At 38.6% G+C, this 25,027-nt stretch overlaps 1 long non-coding RNA gene across 1 annotated transcript; it reads left to right on the top strand.

Moving 5' to 3' along the window:
- Positions 1–200: 200 nt before the first annotated feature.
- On the top strand, positions 201–23,634 carry LOC131199742 (uncharacterized). Its single transcript, XR_009155402.1, has 3 exons — positions 201–295; positions 20,366–20,470; positions 23,526–23,634. It is a non-coding gene; the product is annotated as an uncharacterized LOC131199742 (long non-coding RNA).
- Positions 23,635–25,027: the final 1,393 nt, after the last annotated feature.

Here is a 25,027-nt window from a genome sequence, read left to right as displayed (position 1 = left end):
CCCGCACCTCCCGCCAGAGCTGCTCGGCTCCTGCCGCAACGAGCAGGGCAGCCAAAGACGCCAAGCCGCAGTGGCGACGGCGACGGCCGCTTCGGCGCCGTCCGCGGGAGGGTTTTTGCGCGGGAGCGGGCCGGCGAGGAGCAGATGGCGAGGCTCCCGCTCCTTCCGCCGCCGGCCAGCCCTTAAAGCAGGCGCCGGGCGGGAGAGCCGGCTCGCAGCATGACGACGCCCCGCCGCTTCGACAAGGCGCTGAAGATGTCCCTGCGGAGGAAGACCAAGATTCATTCGGCGGCTGGTGGGTGTGTGCGCGCGGCCGGGGAAGGAGATGGGGAGGGAGGGAGGAGGGAGAAAGAGGCTGCCTGCCCTCCCCAACTGCTATTCTTACTCCGCGCAGCAGCGGACCCCGGCCGCCCTCCCCCAATACCCCCCCTCCCCACCCCGATTGTGCATCTTCCAGGAGAGTCACGTTGGGATTTAGTGGCAACGTTGCGTTTCCCCCATTCTCCTCACTTGATGAATTCGCGTTGAGGTGTGTGTGTGTGTGTAAGTGTGCGCGCCCGCGTCTCGCCTCCCATTTTCTGCAGTCCCGGGAAGGAGCGGGAACGAATAAAGAAGGGCTTCCTGGGCTTCCTTGTCGCCGGCTTCCCTGGATCTTTTCCGGTTTTCCAGTGTCTCCTTTTAATGCTCTGGGTTTGGACCAAGGGAAAGATTTGGGGATTTCTCTGGCCCGAGGATGGTTTAGCTTTTGGAAATGCTTAGAAGATGGGAAGCTCTGCGTTTTTTTGGGGTGTGTGTGTGTGTGTCTGTGTGTGTGTTTGCGCTGTGTGCTTCATAGCCTCCTGAGTTTAATGAGATTTATTTCTAGATATAGATGTGCAGGATTGGTGTCTTAAAAATAGCTTTGTCCTCTCGGTGCCCACAGATTTGAAATTGGTGGCAGAGCCTCAGAGCAAGAACGATTCTCATTCAAACCTCACAGCAAGGAGCCGGATCCTGTTAATCTTCCCTCCTTTCTTCTTTTTGCATAAAGATCAAATGAAAGCAGAACCAGCCTTTTATGATAAGGGCAAGGATGATGTGTCGTCCAATCCAGTTTGGCCCACACAATCCTTCAGCAGCATATCAAAAAACAAAGATGTCTGCATATACACACAACAAAATAAGTACCATATTTCTGTCTTGCTTTTGATTAGCTGTTCCATTTATCCTTTCCAGAGGTAAGGTGCTACTGCTGTCTTCTTCCCCCTGCCTGGTTGGGGATGATGGAAGCACTCCTGAGAACACTAGATTGAGTTAATGTCATATTGCAATCCTAAGGCTCCAGTCCTGTGCGCATAACTTTGAAATGAAGATCAATTTGGCCAAATGAGTGCTCTTAAGTACAGTAAGCACATAAAGAAGAAACCTGCACACACTAGATTAAAGATAGCTGAATCAAGCTTTCTATAGGAATCCCTTTTAAAGCATAGTTCCTGAACAGAGTTCAATTCTAAGAGGATTAATTCTTTCCACAACTCTCCCCAGCACCAACTTCTCCTGGTTAGAAATTTAGAAACTAGAAAAAAGGCAGTTTGTATAAATAGCTGCCTTCTGGATTAGGTTGTACAGAATTACTAGCCAATTTGATGGAAAATGAACTTCTAGTCATCTGAATAAAAAATAAGTCTTGGGCGGCTAAGATCTGAGTTAGTTATATATTTCAGTAGTTCTATTCATGTGTTATGCGTATAATATCTGGGTGTTAGACAAAATTCAACAAAGAAGCTGTTTCCTACATTGGATTTACAAAAGAGGTTTGTTAAAGGTTTGAAGAATTTTCTGAGATAGGGCAAATAAAAAAATAAAAAGGAATCCAGAAGGATATTATTTGAAGGAACTAAAAGGTCAAGATTGTTAAAAGTAAAAGGGAGGAATATAAAGTAGATTTATTTGATAAGGTTATAATAGATAAGCTGTTATGTCTGGTAATCCTTAATGAACCTTTGCTAATGAGGCCTGAATTGAGGCTTTAAGGATTTGCTTATAGATAGAAATGGGATATGGGAAGAAAGATCATTTGTTGTATGTTAAGACAAGGTGCTAAGTTACTAAAATTGTTTCTTGTGATGAGGAGGAAGACATTTCTTTATGTATTTCTTTTCTTTTTCATTGCTATAGTTCTCTTTTTTCTTTTTTCATGCACCTTCTTTTATTTTAGGTTATATCAATTTTTTATAATTGTGCCTTTTAATAAGATTACTATTAAAAAAAGAAGCTATTCGTAAAACAGTAATATTAGACGCTCTAGATGACTCAGAAAAGGACAGTGAATAAATCTGATGTATTTTTGCTTTATCTGGGGGAGTTTTCTCATGGAATAATGCTATCTGGTAAAGTCATCTGCTCTCTAAAATCACTTCTGTACAATCATATGAGAAAAAAATAAAAATATGAACCAATATATCTGTAGTGAAAGTTTGTAACTACTAATTTTAAATCAACATTCTTATGTAGTGAGTGACTGAAATTTCACCTCTCCCAAGTTTCTACTTTTGAAGCTTAATTATATTCATAGGACTAGATAATTTAAATGTTCTTGACATATGCAGTGTTTTGAAGAAATACTACATCATGTTTTCCATCTGAAAACATATTATTAATTCAATTTATATAGCCACCCATTCAGTGGTAAAATCTGAACTGGTTTACTACCGGTTCCCTGGCTGTGCATGCGCGCTTCACAAAAGGAGGCATGGGGTAAGTAGAACAGCGTGCAGGGGGGGTGTCAGCTGTGGTGCGTTATCTTTTTTTTATTTTTAAAAGCATTTTTTTACAGCCTATTTGGCTGAACAGGTTGTAAAAAAATGCTTTTAAAAGGAACCATCTGCCACCATCGCTACCGGATTGGTCGATCTGGTCTGAACTGGGAGCATTTCACCCCTAAATCCATTTCACATACATGATTTTTTAATGTATTTAATATATAGCTTTTTTATATAATAGAGTGTTTTGTTCACTTTGTTTCTAGTTAAATGGTTTTTAAGCTTCTAATCTTTAAACTGTATTATTGTTATTCCTTGTATTTAGATTTTATCTAATCATAATACACTGGTAAAATGATATCATAGCAGAATGTTTTTGTCCCCTCATACCTTCTCCACCTGAAACAGATACATATCTGATTAATATACTTGTTTATTCAGAAAATGTATGAAATCAGAAGTTGGAATCAGGATTCCAGCTTCCTTAGCGGTTAAAGTCAATAGCTTTGAATTAAACCAGTCCATTTTGTTGTTTTTCATGATCATTTGATGAAATAGAAAATGATCTCATTGTGTACATGTTTGGCCCATGAGGGAAGTAATGACACTTGAGCTGGATTGGGGCATGAAAGACTGCAAACACTAATAGGAGAATAGATACAATCCACTCAAGATGACAGATCAGAAAGATAAACTGTCAAGTATAGAGTCTAAAGGAGTATTAAAATCAGGACCACGGACAGCTCTGATTGATTTTTTGCTGGTGGTTCTTCTCCAGAGTCTGGTCAGAATTGATTCTCAAAAAAACCTGGTTAGTGAAGCAACTCTTGGAAGTATCAAGCTCTTCCTCTATTTTAAAGAGTTCCCGTTTCTTTGACCTAATGAGAAGTACCAAAAGAGGCTCCTTTCTTTTTACATATTTAGCACTAGATTTGGAAATTTGGAAATGAACATGAGACAGATACAGCAATATGTAACTGCTTCAGGGATGTGAATAGCATGATTTCCAGGGCTGTGAAATTTTCAGAACTTCTCACTGGCTTATTTATTTTTATTTATTTATTTATTATTTAAATTTTTATACCGCCCTTCTCCCGAAGGACTCAGGGCGGTTTACAGGCAGATAAAATAAACAGTACTATTACAAAATAAATACTATTAAAATACCACTAAAAAACTTATTCAATTTGGCCGCAATTAAAATTTAGCAAATAATAAAACCCATTAGAAACCCATTAAAAACCCATTTAAAACCCCTTAAAAACCCACGAATTTAAAAACTAATCCAGTCCTGCGCAGATGAATAAATGTGTTTTAAGCTCGCGACGGAAGGTTCGGAGGTCCGGAAGTTGACGAAGTCCTGGGGGGAGTTCGTTCCAGAGGGTGGGAGCCCCCACAGAGAAGGCCCCTCCCCCGGGGGGCGCCCGACGGCACTGTCTCGCTGGCGGCACCCTGTGGAGTCCCTCTGTGAGAGCGCACGGGTCGGTGAGAGGTATCCGGTAGCAGTAGGCGGTCCCGTAAGTAACCCGGCCCTATGCCATGGAGCGCTTTGAAGATGTTCACCAAAACCTTGAAGCGCACCCGGAAGGCCACAGGCAGCCAGTGCAGTCTGCGCAGGATAGGTGTCACACGGGAGCCACGAGGGGCTCCCTCTATCACCCGCGCAGCTGCATTCTGGACTAACTGAAGCCTCCGGATGCCCTTCAAGGGGAGCCCCATGTAGAGAGCATTGCAGTAATCCAGGCGAGACGTCACGAGGGCGTGAGTGACCGTGCACAGGGCATCCCGGTCTAGAAAGGGGCGCAACTGGCGCACCAGGCGAACCTGGTAAAAAGCTCTCCTGGAGACGGCCGTCAAGTGATCTTCAAAAGACAGCCGTTCATCCAGGAGGACGCCCAGGTTGCGCACCCGTTCCATCGGGGCCAATGACTCGCCCCCGACAGTCAGCCGAGGACTCAGCTGACTGTACCGAGATGCCGGCATCCACAGCCACTCTGTCTTGGAGGGATTGAGCCTGAGCCTGTTTCTCCCCATCCAGACCCGTACGGCTTCCAAGCACCGGGACAACACTTCGATAGCTTCTTTGCTAGTCTTCATTTTTCCTCTTCAATGTAATTTGAATTTATATTTTAGTACTCCCTTTCTTAGAAATTCCCACCCAGTTTCCCAATTAGTTTTTTCAATCATGAAATCATACTGGTGTTGCTTGAAATTAAAGTAAAAGGCATTTCCCTTAAAATTAAGGACTCCTGGATTACATGGTCACTTTCCCACAGTATTTCTGCTACTTCTCCTTCCTCAATTAAGTATTTTCTGTGGTATCAAATCCACTTTATATCTCCAATTTCAAAGATAAATTAATTAAACAATAGAAGTCAGAGTTCTAGAGATTTCAGGAAACCTTGGGTACAGTTTTACATGTTGTATTAACTACTGTTGGTTGAATTGGCTAGTTTTCACAATTTGGAGAATTCAATAAGGAGACATAACAGGCTTTGCAGGGATTTGTATCACTCTGAATAATAGAGTGAGATGTCTTCTTGAATTTTCCAGACTTTTTATTACTATAATTTTATTATTGCAAAAGGTTAAAAATATTAGATACATTACTGGAGGATAATTAATTTTACTTAAGTCTAAACGTAAACAAAATCTAATTTAGTTTTTTGTTTTGGCTCCAACCACTACAGTTGTTAAAGGCCTGTTGTGTCTGTCAGCCCAGAAAAATATGCACAAATATGTCAGAAGCCATGCTGTAGAACTAAAATATTTGGTTTTATATAACACTTACATTGGGACTAAAGCAAATCCTTAAAACGTTTGTCTTAAAATTATATAGTTGGAAAGGAACTTGGAGGCTTTATTGTTCAGCCATATTCGGTGAACGATCCAATGATTTAATGATTTAATAATTTAAATAATTAAAAAAATTAATTCAGTGAAGGAGAGTTCTACTTTCCAGTGCTCTACTGGTATATAGCTCTAGGAAATTTCTACAAAAGTTGCTTGAAATTTGTTTCTCTGATTTCCGTCATTAGTTCTATTCCTGCAGTTAAGCAATAGAGTATATACTTGTTTTGACTGCTGCATGACAGCAATTTCAATATTTGAGGACTAAGGAGAGATTAAGTCATGTCTCCTTCCTTAACTGTTTCTTTAGTTAGACAATTATGTACAGCTCTTTGAGAAGTTATGATTTCCTTCAGATTTCTTACAATTATTTCTCCTATTATCATATACAGTATGTTTAATTTAAACCTCCTTAAAAAGTGATATGCAAGTGCTATGGTAGTAGCATGTGGCAGGAAGAAATGATTTAAATATAATCTTACATTTGCTTATACTTTGGTGAGCAAAATACCACGTGACTCAAACCACCCTAAAAATTATTTTCGGAATGACAATATCAAAGTTTGCCTCTCCAAATTTATATCCAAATGATAAGTAAGAGGCTTTTAATTGATTTATATTTAAATTATTCCCTAAAATGCTTAAATCTCTTCTCTTGTATACCCAGACAGCAAAAACATCCATCCTGTTTTTTTCCTGCCTCTTTTAAGTTTACTAAAAATAATCCACCATCAATATCACACTTAATGTTACAAAGTGCATTTTTCAAAAAGATCACTCATGGTTGGCAAAAATTTAGAGGTCAAGCCTCAACACCATTAATATTGATCAATAAAAGTACTGCTGAAATCTCTATGATCTCCAATAAAAGTCAGGATATCCTTGCACCAAAGCAGTAATTAAAATATCTGTTTTCCAAGTTGCAAAATGGAAATATAAATATTAGATTTAGTGGTGCAGAGCTGTAATTTTTATGCTTATCATTGCCATCTCCTTGCTTGTAAGAATACTTTTTTTTTTAATTGAAAAAGTTTTAAAAAAACAAAAACATTTTCCCCCCTTTTTCCCCCTCCTCCCAGAAAACCCCTTCCCCTCCTTCCCCGGCTTCCGGGTCAATCACAAGGTATTGTTATACATAAACCAAACATAGAATAAAATTTTCCCTTCCAATCCAATTAACCTCATCCAAAGCTTTTCATCTCCCAACCCCCTCCCCATTACATAAAATAACTTCCTAATTATTCAAAGGCAATCTGATATTTCTTAATCTGATATCTGTTTTGTAGATAATCAATCCATTTTTCCATTCAATTAAATATCTTTCCTGCGTATTGTCTTTTAAAAAGCTGAGATTTTAGCCATCTCAGCCAAATTAATGACTTTCAGTATCCATTCTTCTATTGTAGGTACCTCTTCTTTCTTCCAGTATTGTCCAATCAACAGTCTTGCTGCTGTTATTAAATTCAGAATCAGTTTAGTCTCAATCCCTGTACAATCCGTTATAATTCCCAAAAGGAAAAATTGTGGCAGGAACTTTATCTTCTTCTTCAGTACATTTTGAATAATCCACCAAATTCTTATCCAAAAGGCCTTAATTTTCTTGCAAGTCCACCAAATATGAAAATATGTAGCGTCATCACCATCACACCTCCAACATTTCGCTTGGATATTAGGATATATACATGATAATTTTTTGGGATCTAAGTGCCATCTATAAAACATCTTATAAAAATTTTCCTTAAATTCTGTGCTTGTGTAAACTTAACATTTCTAACCCAGATTTTCTCCCATGTTTCCAACATTATTGGTTCCTGAATATTCTGTGCCCATTTTATCATACAGTCCTTTACCAAATCCTTTTCGAATCTATTTCAAGCAACACATTATACAATCTCTTTATATGCTCCTGGGTCTGATTTCTAATTTGCTTTATTAAATTTTCCTCCTTTGCATTATACCAATTTTTGATCTTCTTTCCATCTAGCACTTATTTGCCCATATTGAAACCAAGTATAATTCCTCCCTTCTTCATTTAATACCTGTAATGATTTTAATTGCAATCTACCTCCTTCAGCATACAAAAGTTCTTTATAAGTAATCATTTCCTGTTTCTGTTCTATATTTATATTCTCTATTGCATGTCTGGGGCTCGCCCATATAGGAATCTTGGAATCTAATTTAAAAGCAATATTTTTCCAGACCAAAAGAGCACTTCTCAACACATGATTCTTAAAAGCCCTATCCACTTTTTTTTCATAAAATAAATACGCATGCCATCCATATAACAAGTCATAACCTTCTATATTCAAAATTCTTTCCTCCGTTAAATTAAACCAGTCACTTATTACTGAAAGGGCTACTGCTTCATAATATAGTTTAAAATTAGGCATTTTTAAGCCACCTCTTTCCCGTGAGTCCTGTATTATTTTCATTTTAACCCTCGCCTTTTTACCCTGCCATATAAATTTATTGATCCCAATCTGCCAATCCTCTAAATTTTTATCTTTCTTAATTATTGGTATCATCTGGAACAGAAACAAAAATCTAGGTAACACATTCATTTTAATAGCCGCAATCCTTCCCAATAGTGACAACTGCAATTTTTTCCAGACACTCATATCATTCTGAACTTTTTGCCATAGCAAGTCATAATTATTCTTATAAAGTTTCTTGTTCGATGAGCTAATATAAACCCCTAAGTATTTAACCTTTTTTACCACCTCAAATCCTGTCATTTCCTCTAGTTTTTGTAAGAATACTGTTCAAACTTTATGGTCTTTCCTGAGTCTACTAATAAACTTTAGCATTCCAGATTCAAAGTTGGATCTAGGAACTTCCTTCAGCTTCCAGAATTCCCTTTCCTATTCTGATCTTTTGTGACAGATTAACAAATTGAGATTTTCCTTTTTTACCAAAATTTGTAGTTTCTTACATTGCACAGTAATTAATGTGCTAATTGGAAGAAAAGTCATAACCTAGCCACAGACTGACTTTATTATTCCCACTAGGGAAATGTGGTTTTTCTTTTTTACAAATGTATCAATACAGAAATAATATTAAGACTTTTTGGTCCCCTGACAACCATCTTTGCAGTAAAATGGTTGTCTAAAAAGCTGATTCAAAAAATGTTAGGCATATTTAACTTTAAATCAACAAGACAAATTAATCAATGAGGCAGTGGTCATTACTAGCATATTTTTCATGTATTTTAATGGACTTTAGTGCTACTAATTTTCTTTGGATCAATCATAAAAGAGTCTGTTAGTTAGAATGTCAATTTATAATATCACTTTAAAACATTTTCTTAAACATTTAAGCATTCTTGGTTGATTATACATTACTTTTGTGGTTAGTGAAAGATGTTGATGCTTCATAATACATATTTAGTATGCAAAACATCTTTTTCTATTTGATCCAATCATGTTCGACCAAGGCTTTGATACCAACATTTGAAATTAATTCATCAGGTTTTGATTTTATATTTAAAGAGATTGACCCTAAGCACTACATGGCTTTGTCCTTGGAGTTTGGGAGAACATTTCAGGATTCTCAGAGAAGAAGAAAGTCACACAATTCATGGAATCTTAGTTGTCAATCAGTGTCTGGCATAATCAGGATCCGCATCAATATACACCACTTTGGACTCTGACAGGACTTCCTCTTGTCTTTTCTGAAACTCCATTTTCACAAGAAATTGATTTACTTGGATGAGCAGTGGGCAATTTATCTATCTACTTGTTCATTTCCAAGAATTTCTCCAATGTTAGGTTACTCTGTTTCAGCACTTTATATTAGGAAAAGATTCCCATACTGTATGTCATCTCTATTTAAAAGTACTTCAGCAGGCCTTGTAGAAATGAGGAACACTGTAAAACTCCAGTTAGAGTCACCTCTGCAAGATGGGTGCACAAAAGTGTAATACATGTGCGTGCGCGCACACACACACACATTGAATCAATGAATATATTACATAGATATTTCTGTGTAATTGATGTGAGCTTTTGTTACCACAAGAATGGCTGTTGCTTGTGAATTTCAAGAAACATTTGGTTGGATATCTCCTATCCACATGCATTCCTTCCTCAGGATCTGATCCAGAACTTTACACCTGGAACCCAAAAAGAAGCCAACTTGCATATGAAAAACCTAATTATAAGCCTCCAAGCAGAATGGGACAACTCATCACAGACAGCTCACCACAGTCAATTCGCCATGGCCAACTTGCCATGGCCAAGTCACTGCAGGACTATTTGCCAGGGGACAATTCAACAAATACAAAACTTAAATTAATTTTGACAGAACCGTGACCGATAGTAATGAAATAAAAACATCAATCCAGAAATACAAGAGTTACAATAATTTTGACAAAAATGTGGTCACCAATAATAAAAGTGCCTGAATGAAATGATTAATACAATGTTGAATAGTCTTGCGGTGAGTTGTCCTAGACTCATCGCCAAGGGTCATGTGACTGTGAGACGAGCAGTATACAAATTTAATACTGTAAATATATAAAATAGCAGAGTGGAAATGTTAATGGTTTATATAGCAGACATGTGCTGAAAACTTCTCCAGATTGTTTGCTTGTTTGTTTATTCATTCAATATGTGTAGCCATTCAATTTACACTTGTCACTCCAGGTTCAGTTTATGTTCCATTATAGGTTGCTTTTGTAATTAAAAACAACCACAAAAACAACCAACAAAAAAACCCCACAGCAAATAATACCATTAAACTCCAATAAAAACCATAAAATATATGCTAGGAAATTATAAGTAATGCATCAATCAATACAACCTTCTAGCTTAGCTGGCTTCACAACTAGATCCCCAAGGACAATGACAAAGCCATGTCCTTTTAAATGCAAGTTAATTTGGGGCCCCTTTTTTAGTATCTAGCAACCATCAATTAACCTATCAGCGTGGTACCATTTTTAGTGCTGTTCACTCATAGCTGTCCCGATATCTGGAGGACTTATACTTGGCAGTTTCCCAGTCCATTACTAAGTAATAGAAACTCATCTGGGAGAAAATAATAGAAATAAATAAATAAAAAACCCAACCCCTAATGAAATTTACACACATATATACAAACAAATATTTTGCTTATTCATCTTTTTCAGTGGAAAAATGACTTGCCATAGAGGAAAACAGAAATAGATCTATAATTTTTTAAAAAGCCAATTAATGGATCACAGACCAGTTTCTGAATAAAAGGTAAAGGTAAAGGTTCCCCTCGCACATATGTGCTAGTTGTTGCCAACTCTTAGGGGTGGTGCTCATCTCCATTTCAAAGCCGAAGAGCCAGCGCTGTCCGAAGACGTCTCCGTGGTCATGTGGCCGGCATGACATAATGTCAAAGGCGCACGGAACGCTGTTACCTTCCCACCAAAGGTGGTCCCTATTTTTTTCTACTTGCATTTTTACGTGCTTTCGAAACTGCTAGGTTGGCAGAAGCTGGGACAAGTAACGGGAGCTCAACCCATTACATGGCAGCACTAGGGATTCGAACCGCCGAGCTGCCGACCTTTCGATCGACAAGTTCAATGTCCTAGCCCCTGAGCCACCGCGTCCCCATAGTTTCTGAATACAAGAGACAATAATAGATAGCAAAGACAGGATTAAAATAGAACAAAAGAGCAAGTATAGGATATCCTTACAGTCAAAGCAATTTTAAATAAATTGTTTTTAAAAACAGTGAGGCAAAAGGCAACTTCAGTAGGACAAAAAGAGTTAAGATGGTGTAGGATAAAAGGAAAGAAATGAAAAATACGGGCTAACTCAGAATAAACAATAAACCTTCATAGTGATAAGATTTCCTGGTGGGCTTGTTCAGATTCTGATATTTTGAGTAAAGTTGTGTTGGAATATAGTCAAAATTGCTTACATAAAATACCTAAGTTTTTTGTGGAAGTGAGACTAAGATAAATACACTTCAAAATGACATCAGAGGAAAGACATTGGATTGAGGATAGATCAGAAGGCAAACCGATAGTTAGATATATACTTGACTGGAATCAGATGCTCAAATTGGGGCTTTCTTAATGTAAGTGGATTGAGAATTATGGCTGAAATATATGATGAAAAGAAACTTGGAAAACCTTATTCAGGATTATATAGGACCAGCGTGTCCTATCAGTTACTGGCATGTTGTTTTTCCTTGGCATGCTAGTAGGCATTGTCTAGCTAAAAACGAGCTGGACCAAAGAGTCCAGATGTGATCCCTCACTCTGGTCATGTAGGATACAAGGTAACATTTGTGAAAATACAAAATGGGACAGGATCAAGTATCTGTTTTGAGTTACCTGAAGAAAAGATGGGATAAATAACCAATAATAGTACTGAAGCCGAAGGAGCACAGTGGCTTGGGTGGTTGGAACTCTGGACAGGAGGTTAGCAAGCCAGTGTTAGAGACCTGAGAGCTGCATGGGGTGGGGTTGTGCTCCAGCTCCTGTCAAGGATGGGAAAGGAGCCCCCAACTGGGCGTCCCCAGGGCAACTGTGATGTCGCCGGCTAATCCTTTCAACCAGTGGTAGGTTTCAAAATTGTTTACTACTGGTTCCATGGGTGTGGCTTGGTGGGTGTGGCTTGGTGGGCATGGCAGGGGAAGGATACTTTAAAATCTCTATTCCCTCCCCAATCCAGGGGAAGGTTACTGCAAAATCCCCATTTCCTCCAGATCAGCTGGGACTCGGGAGGCAGAGAATAGAAGGGGGTGGAGCCAGTCAGAATTTTTACTACCAGTTCTCCTTACTACTCAATATTTCTGCTACCAGTTCTCCAGAACTAGTCAGAACCTGCTGAAACCCACCTCTGCTTTCAGCCCGGAAACATCTCAGTGTTTCTGACTCAAGTGCAAAGTACAGAAACCAAGAACTTTCAGTATATTTATCTGGGAAAAGCTCTATTAAAGGCAGGCCAGAACAGATGTTCAAATACTAGTCCATAGGATTGCCCTGTTTGCATGCAATCTTTTGCGTGCACAGTAAACCTAATGAGTCTTGTTCCCAAGGTAAAGTATTTAGAGCACCATCTCCAAATTTGCCACATTCATATGTGTTTATTTATAATTGCTAGCAGTGGTGAAATGTAAAATTTGTTACTACCAGTTCTGTGGGCGTGACTTGGTGGGGGTAATGTGACTGGGAGGGCGTGGCCATTTTTTTTTACTTTTAAAAGCATTTTTTTCTGCAACCTCTTAGGCCGAAGAGGTTGTAAAAAATGCTTTTAAAAGCCTCTGATGATCAGGCAACTCAGGTGGGATCGCCAGAACCTTTTAAAAGCATTTTTCTACAACCTTTTCGGCCAAAACGGTTGTAGAAAAAAAGCTTTTAAAGGGTTCTGATGATCCCAGCTGAGTTGCCAGATCGCCATAACTTTTAAAAGCATTTTTTCTACAACCTTTTCGGCCGAAGAGGTTTTAGAAAAAATGCTTTTAAAAGTTTTGATGATCCCAGCTAAACTGCATGATCATCAGAGCCTTTTTTTTTTACTTTTAAAAAAGCATTTTTTCGGCCAAAGAAAAAATGCTTTTAAAAGTTAAAAAAAAACAACCTCTGATGATTGCGTGGCTCAGCTGGGCATGGAGGGGGGGCAGGGATTTTTTCTACCGGTTCTCTGAACCACCTGCTGCCATCGCTACCAGATCAGGCGATCTGGTCCGAACCGGGAGCATTTCACCTCTGATTACTAGCCACAACTGACCACGATGGCTAGGAATCCTGGGGACAGTAAACAAATATCTTTGGAAGCTGAGAAAGAATATTTTGGAGCTAAGCTGCTTTCCCCTGTGTTGAGAACGAGCGCTACAGGCACAGGAGTCCTTTTGGCTGCCACTTTCTTCTTCTCGTTGCTGTTTCATTTCCTGTTGCCCTGCTTGTCCAGCTGCCCACCTCCCAACATTTCTTTTGGTCTATTGTTCTTAGTAATCTTTTTTTCTATAATCCTTGACTTCTTCCTCTTTCCTGCCTAGGCCCCTATGCAGCTTTCTGTTCTCTTTCTTTTGGTTCCCTGATTTCAAGGTTTTGATAGCATTGTGCATCACCAGAGCTGAGGAAATGAATGTTAGTATTAGAGCCATAGTGGATGTACATTTAAGCATTTCTGCTCAGAGGTCCAGCTGGGATGCCTTTTCTGTCAGAGCACGATCATACATCTTGTCCAGAAGCATCTTCCTTCCTTCCTTCCTTCCTTCCTTCCTTCCTTCCTTCCTTCCTTCCTTCCTTCCTTCCTTCCTTCCTTCCTTCCTTCCTTCATTTTTTTGGATTGGCTGCTTCTTTGTGGAATCAAATAGCAGCATAGAAAAATTATGCAAATTGTTCCAATCCAATATTTTACAACAGTGTTTTAGATTAGGTTGGATTATAAACCTTGTTATCTCTATTTCTTTTGTGAGATAAACTTCTGCTTTAGATAAAGATAATATTTGGAATGTGCAGGCCTCAGAAAGTAATAAAATGGAGAAGACTAAACTATTAAAATTCCCATACTTTTTAATGACATTAGTCTATTTCAAATAGTATAATGTAGTTAATTTAAATAAGGTTTATTAAATAAATTACAGTATGCTTGGTTTCTATAACAACTAAGACATAAATTATTTTTTACAAATTACAGTGAGGCAACAGACTAAGCACTGTTTTGTGAGCCTAGCAACCTAGCTGTTCTTACTCTCGCTGATATAATTGATTCATTTACTTTTCAACATAATATTTAGGAAGAAAATATTTCCTATGGCAGCTTAATGCAATGCTTAAACTTTGTAAAGTTTATTAAGTTATATTAAATTAATATGGAAGATCATACTTGATTTGTATTTTCCACTGCATTTGGTTTTTAGGATAGATATCCTTTTAAAGAGTTTCAGTAGAACAATAATTAAATTACCTTTTTCTGCATGTACTAATGCAACTCAATATGCAAGAATGTACACACATACCAGTGGTGGGTTTCAAATTCTTTTACTACCTGTTCTGTGGGTGTGGTTTGGTGGGTGTGGCATGGCTTGGTGGGCGGGGCTTGGTGGGCGGGGCAGGGGAAGGATAATGTAAAATCTCCATTCCCACTCCACTCCAGGGGAAGTTTACTGCAAAAATCCCCATTTCCTCCAGATCAGCTGGGACTTGGGAGGCAGAGAATAGGTGGGGGCGGGGCCAGTCAGAATTTTTACTACTGGTTCTCCGAACTACTCCAAATTTCCACTACTGGTTCTCCAGAACTGATCAGAACCTGCTGAAACCCACCTGTTCTGTTCCCCCCAACCACAACCAAGAAGACACGTGAGCTGACTACATTTGCCAGCAATTTATTCCTACGACAGATATCAGTTCTGGCAACGAACCTGCAATTGCCTGCCAAGTTCTTTTATCTCCTCAGAAGCCAGCGTAACTGCAGTTAATAAACAGAAATCCAGAAGCCAAATTCTTAGTCTCGAAATAGTGCAGCCAAAATTTCCAAGAGTCAATTTTTGTCCGTCACAAGAAGCTATAGAGCAGCTCCTCCTGCTTTTATACCCTGTGGAGTGTGGCTCTGTGACTCAGCACTCTCTAGGCCTGCCCCATCCCTTCTTTTGTTGTTCCCGCCTCTCCTTTCTGCGATACCTGGGATTTAACCAGGACTGATTGTCAGCAGCTGGGTCTTGGGGCGTTGCCTGGGAGGGGGAAGGTGTGGGAGAAAGAGGCCTCGTCATCTCCTCCACCTGGCCTACCTCTGGAACCTGGAGTGGAGCCAGAAAGGAAGGTCCTGCAGAGGTAAGCCCTGTCGGCTCTGAGTCACTCACTCACTCTCTGAGTCACTCTCTGCCAGGAGGCCCGACTCGGGAGCCGAAGACACGACACCACCTCTGACATATACACACATTACTGTAGGTAGGAGAAGAGCAAGCAGAGCTGGGGGTGGTGGAGGTAAGCACACCATCACTTAGAGTCATTACACTGCCACAAATGGTCCAAGCCCAACTCCTCTTGAATTCCATTGACCCTTAAATGGTGCCAATTTAGTATTGAACTTTAGTTGACTAGATTCTTGTGTATAGGGTCTTTTGAGCCTCAACCTGATCCTTTGTGCTTGACAGTCACATGGGAAATAGTCTGTTTAATTCCATTCCATTTTTCAAGGACAATTCAATGGTAATGCTTCATTTGTTTCTAAATAAAAAAATGGAGCCTCTATCAGCCCTTCAGAAAGTCTAAAGCTTGATTTGTGTCACTTTCCCCAAGCAAAGCATACTGTGGATTCCTGCAGAAATTCCAGTTTGACAGCAAAAATATTTATAAACAATATACAGAAAAATGAGTATTAAATTTATTAATTTCACAGCCAGCTTCCAACAAGCAATGTCAATGGAGAAACCCACAGTAAAATAGCAAGCTATGTTTTAATTAATAACCACAAGTCACTCACTTACTAACTATAATAATATGCACTAATTTCAAAACAAGATGTATGAATAGATTATTGATGGTGGAACTGTGTTTTCTTAAATACAAGTGTTGGATCGTCTCCCACTATTAAAACAAAAATACTGTGAGATTTGAAAACTTTATAAAATGTGGCAGACTTGAATCCAGACTTAAATCATATGCCTAAAATAGGCATATGAACTAATGAGACTTTATGACACCCATAAAAAAAATCTCAAAAACCAATGGAAATATAGATAATTATGCTTAGCTGCAAACATGCTGATTTCAATGAGCCTAATCCAACAACGACCAACTCCAACTCCAACTTTTACTTTAAATTGTGTTCATATAACAGATTTATAATGTGAGTTATTTTGTTTCGGTTTAAGTATGTTGTGTGAATCCAGTCAAGAGTGGTTTAGTTAACCTAACAGTATTAAACTACACTTTATTATTTATATATTAAATTTATATACTGTCCAACTCCCAGTAATGCTGGGTAGTAAAATGTTTAATGTTGAATGTTTATTTTCTATATTTGTTAAACTGATAACCTCATCTTTCCCCAGGAATTTATGGCAATTTACATGGGGATCTCCCTTCATTTTATCCCTATACCAACAATCCTGTGATATGGGTAGGACTGATAAAGAGTCCAAAAGAGAGACTAAAGTTATCCCTGATTTTCCATGATTGAGGTGGGATTTGAACTGAGGTCTCCCCAGTCCTAATTCAGAATCTCGACCAGTATATTATAATGTGTTCCAAGCACTTGATTGAAATGATGGGTTCAGACAACAGAAAATATAATTTTACAGGTAAAGCATCCGATACTCAAGATTTGGTAGTTTAATTAGGAAAAACAGTTATACTGATTATATGACATTAGATTTGCTGATGCCTAACCCTGCAAATGTCTAATAGTTTCCTGTACATTTTTTTTGTCCTATCTTAAAAGATGCTGAACAAAAAAAAAATTAGAAAAAAGAAAAACAAATAAACTCGAAGGGTAGACTTGATGGACTGCTAGGTCCTTTTCTGCTAGATCAGTTTTCTATCTTTCTATGTTTTTTTTTTTTTTTGTTTACATTTATACCCCGCCCTTCTCCGAAGACTCAGGGCGGCTTACAGTGTATAAGGCAATAGTCTCATTCTATTTGTATATTTTTACAAAGTCAACTTATTGCCCCCCCAACAATCTGGGTCCTCATTTTACCTACCTTATAAAGGATGGAAGGCTGAGTCAACCTTGGGCCGGGCTTGAACCTGCAATAATTGCAGGCTTCTGTGTTCTTAATAACAGGCTTTAGCAGCCTGAGCTATCTGGCCCCTATGTTTCACCACTATTGAAGGAAAAATGTAATGTTAATTTTCGATTACTCTGAACTTTGTCTCCCTAATAAATGTGATAAATTAGTAGTAGATATTAGATCTGAAAATAGTAAATATGTTTTTATAGGTGCATTTCATTATTTTTTTTAAAAGAGTGCATTATTTTTAAATCCAGCTAGCCTTGCAATGCCTGTAATAATGACATTTTTGACCCAAGTTATATGAAGTTCAAATTAGTGTGAGAAAACATTCTCTTTTTAAAGGTAGTTGAAAATGTATAATGTATAAGTTTACTACTTTTAACATCTCCTGCATCTTGGCATCAAGCCTTAAAATATTTACTAGCTCCATACTCACTTCGCTGCAAGGCTTCAGGCTTTTAAACTTTCAAATATTGCAGAATTTTATAGGATTTTAAAAGCATATATCACAATGAAATAATTATGTAGAAAAATGAAGCTTTCCCTTAATTTCACAGTTTTTAAAAAATTCTCTATGACTTTGCTGTAAATTCTACAGACATTCAGTCAGCTTTTTAATGCAAAGTCAAACCTCAAGTGAAAGACAGTCAAATATTAATGAAGCAAAAATATTTATAAACAATATACAGAAAAATGAGTATTAAATTTATTAATTTCACAGCCAGCTTCCAACAAGCAATGTCAATGGAGAAACCCACAGTAAAATAGCAAGCTATGTTTTAATTAATAACCACAAGTCACTCACTTACTAACTATAATAATATGCACTAATTTCAAAACAAGATGTATGAATAGATTATTGATGGTGGAACTGTGTTTTCTTAAATACAAGTGTTGGATCGTCTCCCACTATTAAAACAAAAATACTGTGAGATTTGAAAACTTTATAAAATGTGGCAGACTTGAATCCAGACTTAAATCATATGCCTAAAATAGGCATATGAACTAATGAGACTTTATGACACCCATAAAAAAAATCTCAAAAACCAATGGAAATATAGATAATTATGCTTAGCTGCAAACATGCTGATTTCAATGAGCCTAATCCAACAACGACCAACTCCAACTCCAACTTTTACTTTAAATTGTGTTCATATAACAGATTTATAATGTGAGTTATTTTGTTTCGGTTTAAGTATGTTGTGTGAATCCAGTCAAGAGTGGTTTAGTTAACCTAACAGTATTAAACTACACTTTATTATTTATATATTAAATTTATATACTGTCCAACTCCCAGTAATGCTGGGTAGTAAAATGTTTAATGTTGAATGTTTATTTCCTATATTTGTTAAACTGATAACCTCATCTTTCCCCAGGAATTTATGGCAATTTACATGGGGATCTCCCTTCATTTTATCCCTATACCAACAATCCTGTGATATGGGTAGGACTGATAAAGAGTCCAAAAGAGAGACTAAAGTTATCCCTGATTTTCCATGATTGAGGTGGGATTTGAACTGAGGTCTCCCCAGTCCTAATTCAGAATCTCGACCAGTATATTATAATGTGTTCCAAGCACTTGATTGAAATGATGGGTTCAGACAACAGAAAATATAATTTTACAGGTAAAGCATCCGATACTCAAGATTTGGTAGTTTAATTAGGAAAAACAGTTATACTGATTATATGACATTAGATTTGCTGATGCCTAACCCTGCAAATGTCTAATAGTTTCCTGTACATTTTTTTTGTCCTATCTTAAAAGCTGACATAATGCTGAACAAAAAAAAAAATTAGAAAAAAGAAAAACAAATAAACTCGAAGGGTAGACTTGATGGACTGCTAGGTCCTTTTCTGCTAGATCAGTTTTCTATCTTTCTATGTTTTTTTTTGTTTTTGTTTACATTTATACCCCGCCCTTCTCCGAAGACTCAGGGCGGCTTACAGTGTATAAGGCAATAGTCTCATTCTATTTGTATATTTTTACAAAGTCAACTTATTGCCCCCCCAACAATCTGGGTCCTCATTTTACCTACCTTATAAAGGATGGAAGGCTGAGTCAACCTTGGGCCGGGCTCGAACCTGCAGTAATTGCAGGCTTCTGTGTTCTTAATAACAGGCTTTACCAGCCTGAGCTATCTGGCCCCTATGTTTCACCATTATTGAAGGAAAAATGTAATGTTAATTTTCGATTACTCTGAACTTTGTCTCCCTAATAAATGTGATAAATTAGTAGTAGATATTAGATCTGAAAATAGTAAATATGTTTTTATAGGTGCATTTCATTATTTTTTTTAAAAGAGTGCATTATTTTTAAATCCAGCTAGCTTTGCAATGCCTGTAATAATGACATTTTTGACCCAAGTTATATGAAGTTCAAATTAGTGTGAGAAAACATTCTCTTTTTAAAGGTAGTTGAAAATGTATAATGTATAAATTTACTACTTTTAACATCTCCTGCATCTTGGCATCAAGCCTTAAAATATTTACTAGCTCCATACTCACTTCGCTGCAAGGCTTCAGGCTTTTAAACTTTCAAATATTGCAGAATTTTATAGGATTTTAAAAGCATATATCACAATGAAATAATTATGTAGAAAAATGAAGCTTTCCCTTAATTTCACAGTTTTTAAAAAATTCTCTATGACTTTGCTGTAAATTCTACAGACATTCAGTCAGCTTTTTAATGCAAAGTCAAACCTCAAGTGAAAGACAGTCAAATATTAATGAAGCAAAAAATCTTTTTCCTTTTAAATAAAAAAGGAGTCATTTGCTACAGTTGCATACATTATCTCTAGTACAGCTTTCTCCAGTTCAGTGACTTTCAGATGTGCCAGACTTCAGTTTCTACAGTTCCTAGTCAGTTTGCTGTATTTTGTAAGCTAGATAAGAGCCGAAATTCAATGTAAATTATCTGGAAGGCATCTAGGTAGGGGGAGCTAGAACCTATCTGTGGGTTGATGAAAAATTATGGGTTTGTCTCCCATTTTAATTCATTCTATGTGTTGTGATTTTATTATACAACTATTATTTGAACAAAGTGTGATATTGAAACTTCTGCCTTAATTATAATGGCATTATCTTTATTGAGGGTCATTAATTCAAGAATGTCTCCTCAGGAAATTTCAAGGCACCTGGGATGATCTCACCTCAACCACACCAGAAGCAGTTAGATGGCTAGTTTCCACATCTATCCCATTGCAATTCAACGACTCCGTATTATGGTGATTTTATTATGGTTCTATCTTAATTTAATATATTATCTCCTATATAGCATCATTCATATATCTTATCTGACACTTTGTGTAAACTAAATTTGTATAGTGATTGTATGACCTCTGTAGAGGCTGTATGCTAAATTAATAAGGATCATTACTTCTATCTAAGAAGCCTTCCATAACCAAGAACATCTCAACCACCTATGTTGAGCCCACAGCTTCCAAAATTTCAAGTTAAAATCATGTGAATGGCTTTTCCAACTTGCAGTACTGAAAGTTGTAGCCCCAAAAACATTTGGAGTGCACCAAGCTATGGAATTTGAATATAGACTATCAGTTATTGAATATGAACAAAGATTTAGATGACTGTTCTAAAAAAGGGAATGGTTTCAATTTGCAGGGATTTGAAATCTCCAAACACCATTCTAATGTCTTATTAATAAAAATAAATAATGATTTGGACAAGAGGATAGAAGGGGAACTCATCAGATTTGCAGATGACACCAAGCTAGCAGGAATAGCCAATATGCCAGAAGATAGGTTTAAGATACAGAAGGATCTTGACAGACTTGAACATTGAACACTATCTAACAAAATGAAATTCAGTGGTGAAAAAAATTATTTCATTTAGACAAGAAAAACAAAATAAACAAGTACAGTATATGTGCTCAATAGTGGTGACTGTGAGAGAGATCTTGGAGTCCTAGTGGACAATCACTTAAACATGAGCCAGCAGTGTGCAGAAGCTGCCAAAAAAGCCAACACAGTTCTAGGCTGCATAAACAGAGGGATAGAATCAAGATCACGTGAAGTGTTAATACTACTTTATAATGCCTTGGTAAGGCTACACTTGGAATACTGCATTCAGTTTTGGTTGCCAAGATGTAAAAAGGATGTTGAGACTCTAGAAAGAGTGCAGAGAAGAGCAACAAAGATGGACTGGAGGCTAAAACATATAAAGAACGGTTGCTGGAACTGGGTATGACTAGTCTGATGAAAGAAGGACTTTGGGAGACATGATAGCAGTGTTTCAATATCTCAGGGGTTGCCACAAAGAAGAGGGAGTCAAGCTATTCTCCAAAGTACCTGAGGGTAGAACAAGAAGCAATGGATGGAAACTGATCAAGGAGAGAAGCAACTTAGAACTAAGGAGAAATTTCCTGACAAAACAATTAATAAGTGGAACAACTTGCCTCTAGAAGTTGTCGATGTTCCAACACTGGAAGTTTTTTAAAAGAGATTGGAAAAACCATTTGTCTGAAGTGGTGTAGGGTTTCCTGCCTAAGCAGGGGGTTGGACTAGAAGACCTTCAATGTGCTTTCCACCTCCGCTTTCTATTTTAATAAACATATATTCAGAGTTAGGCATTAGACTCGCGCCAGAATGTTCTGCCACAGCCTAGTTCTAAGGACAAAAAAGAAAAATGCCCTAATAGTAGCATTATGGAAGTCATTTGATTGATTTTATATGGCAACACCCACCTCAAAACAAAAACAAAGCGATGTTCTTTGAGGATGCATTTATTTCTGTTGGGATTTCTCATACATTATGCAATAGTAACTGTAAGAGAACAAATGCACTGCATTATGTTAACATCTTCTGAGCATATTCTCAGTCACACAGGAAAGATTTAAAAATTCAATGATTTGGGACATGGCATATGTAACTTTGCTATTTAATTTATTTAAGTGAAAGGGAGATTCTTGCTTCATGAATTCCACTGATCCCTTTTTGGTCATTTGTACTTCAGTTTGAGAAGTGGCATAAAAAATCACATGGGAAAACATAATTGTATCCAATAATGGTGATACGGGGGAATACAAAGTGACAACTAACAGGCATTACCAAAAACTTTGTCCATCCTTTTACAACTGAGAAGTTGTAGCTTCTAAGTAGTCTTCAAGAGCAGCCCCTTGTAGAGTACAATGCAGCCATTCAAACAGGATTAGAGCCGAGGTGGTGCAGTGCAGTACTGCAGGCTACTTTAACTGACTGCTATCTGCAGTTCAGCAGTTCAGATCTCACCAAGATCAAGGTTGACTCCTTCCTTCCGAGGTAGGTAAAATGAGGACCCAGATTGTTGGGGGCAATATGCTGGCTCTGTAAACTGCTTAGAGAGGGCTATAAAAGCACTATGAAGCAGTATATTAGAATAGAATAGAATAGAATAGAATAGAATAGAATAGAATAGAATAGAATAGAATAGAATAGAAGTCTATATTGGACAAGTGTGATTGGACACACAAGGAATTTGTCTTGGCGCATATGCTCTCAGTGTACATAAAAGAAAAGATACATTCTTATCTTAATCATAAGGTATAACACTTAATGATAATCATAGGGTACAAATAACCAATCAAATCATATTAGGAAACAGTCAATATAAATCATAAGGATACCAGCAACAAGGTTACAATCATGCAGTCATAAGTGGGAAGAGATGGGTGATCGGAACAATGAGAAGATTAATAGTAATAGTAATGCAGACTTAGTGAATAGTTTGACAGTGTTGAGGGAATTATTTGTTTAGCAGAGTGATGGCATTTGGGGGGAAAACTGTTCTTGTGTCTAGTTGTTCTGGTGTTCAGTGCTCTATAGCGTCGTTTTGAGGGTAGGAGTTGAAACAATTTATGTTCAGGATGTGAGGGTTTCACAGCCCTCTTTTTGACTCATGTAGTATACAGGTCCTCAATGGAAGGCAGGTTGGTAGTGATTGTTTTTTCTGCAGTCAAAGTGCTTATTGCTATTGCTGTTAGAGTAGCAAATTAAATAGTTGCAATTCAAAAGAAAGAAAGAAAGAAAATCAGAGACGAAAGAAGGCAAAACATGTCATAAATTATATTTTGCTAGGAAGTTAGAAGTTATTATAACTTAATTAGAAATATACTGACCGCATGTTGGTTATCCAAATTGCAAAAATCTGATGAGCTCTTGCAAGAGAATGGTATAAACTCAGAAGGGCATTTTCATGCATAGTTTTATTAACTTCTAGAAATTTAATGAGATGTTTTCTATTAAAAGGTTTCACTGTTTTAAATTTTATTTTATCTGATATTGGCAGATAACTTGTACCCATGGGTTGATGACTCCTGAAGATATGAAATACGTTGTTTCCAAGCAGCCTGAAAAGCTGGAAGTTGTTATGCGTGTAACACAAACCACTGATTATTAGAAATACACTAAGAAGAGACAATTTTATTTGTAACTTTCCCCAGACTAAAACTTCATACATATCTTTGAGTAAATGTCCTGTTAAGCTAAACATAAGGCTGAATAATATAGAATAGAATAGAATAGAATTTTTATTGGCCAAGTGTGATTGGACACACAAGGAATTTGTCTTGGTGCATATGCTCTCAGTGTACATAAAAGAAAAGATACGTTCATCAAGGTACAACATTTACAACACAATTGATGGTCAATATGGCAGCTAGCCGGGTGGTTGCTGGCTCATTGCCTGGCTGCCGCCCTTTTGGCATTCTGGCGCAGCGGCGGCGGCGGCGGGGGCCTTTGACGTCTTGGCCCCCCTTAGATCGGCCGCCCTGATGGAGGAGGCTACAGTCGTGGAGGAAGATGGATGACGGGCGACTTCAGGGGCGAGGGGAGGAGCCCCGGAGCCCCGGAGGAGGAGTTGTGCCCAGTGGAGATCTGGAGGGCCTACCGGGCCCCCGTCGGCCTTTGTTGGTTTTCTGGCGGCGGTGGCGGCCTGGCTTTTCGCCTGGCGCTGGCGTCGTGGAGTGACTGGCGCCCTTCCTAGTTGGGGGATGTCGGTGGCCTCATGCGCGATGGGACGCCGGTGACGACGGCCGGGCGGAGGTGGCGGTGGCGGCGGCCTACCTCGGCGCTTCAAGGTGGCGGACGGCCTGTTTAACATCTCTACCATCGGTCCGCCCCCTCTCCTTCTTCCTTAGTCCACCCCTGACTATTTATAGGTGGGTGGCGAACTGACTGAATGAGTGGTTTTGTTTTCACCCCACGAGGATCACTATTGACTGCTTCCCATCAGGACTGACTGACAGACCGTTGTGGTCACTGTATCATCTGTTACCATCTTGACCGCCCAGGATGGGCCTCCTGCCGGACTTTCTTGGTGATGCGAACGCCACGGCGGCTGACCTTCTTGCTGCGAGACGCCTCTCTCGCGGGTTTGGCCTCCATACTATCGAGGGCCCACCTTGAGGACGGGCTTTGGAGCCCGAGAGGTGGCATGCTAAAAATAGGAGGCTTAGGGCTTTTAATTAGTTGTTTTAAGAAATTTTTAAGGGAGTTTTAATGGGGATTTTAAGGGTTGGGAGGGGAGGGATTCACGGTAGGGGAGAGAGCCCGTCGGGGGGGGGGGGTGGGAGGGTTAGGACGGGTATTGGGAGTAGCCCGCCGGGTGGGGAGCCAGTCCTTGCGCGCGCTCGTGGCGGTTTAGTAATGGGTTCGGAGGTTATAGGGGGATTACGCCTTTTGGTGAGGGTGGTTCCATTTGCACGGTAAGTGGGAGGGGCAGATATGGCGGAAGGGGGACCGCATCGTTTGGGGGCGCGGCCGATGTCTGCAGGCGATCGCGCCCGATCC

The sequence above is a fragment of the Ahaetulla prasina genome, chromosome 5, assembly GCF_028640845.1.
Source record: "Ahaetulla prasina isolate Xishuangbanna chromosome 5, ASM2864084v1, whole genome shotgun sequence".
NCBI classification, from domain to species: domain Eukaryota; kingdom Metazoa; phylum Chordata; class Lepidosauria; order Squamata; family Colubridae; genus Ahaetulla; species Ahaetulla prasina.
The sequence above is the reverse complement of the archived record's forward strand: the minus strand, read 5'-3'. Positions and strand labels throughout refer to the sequence as shown.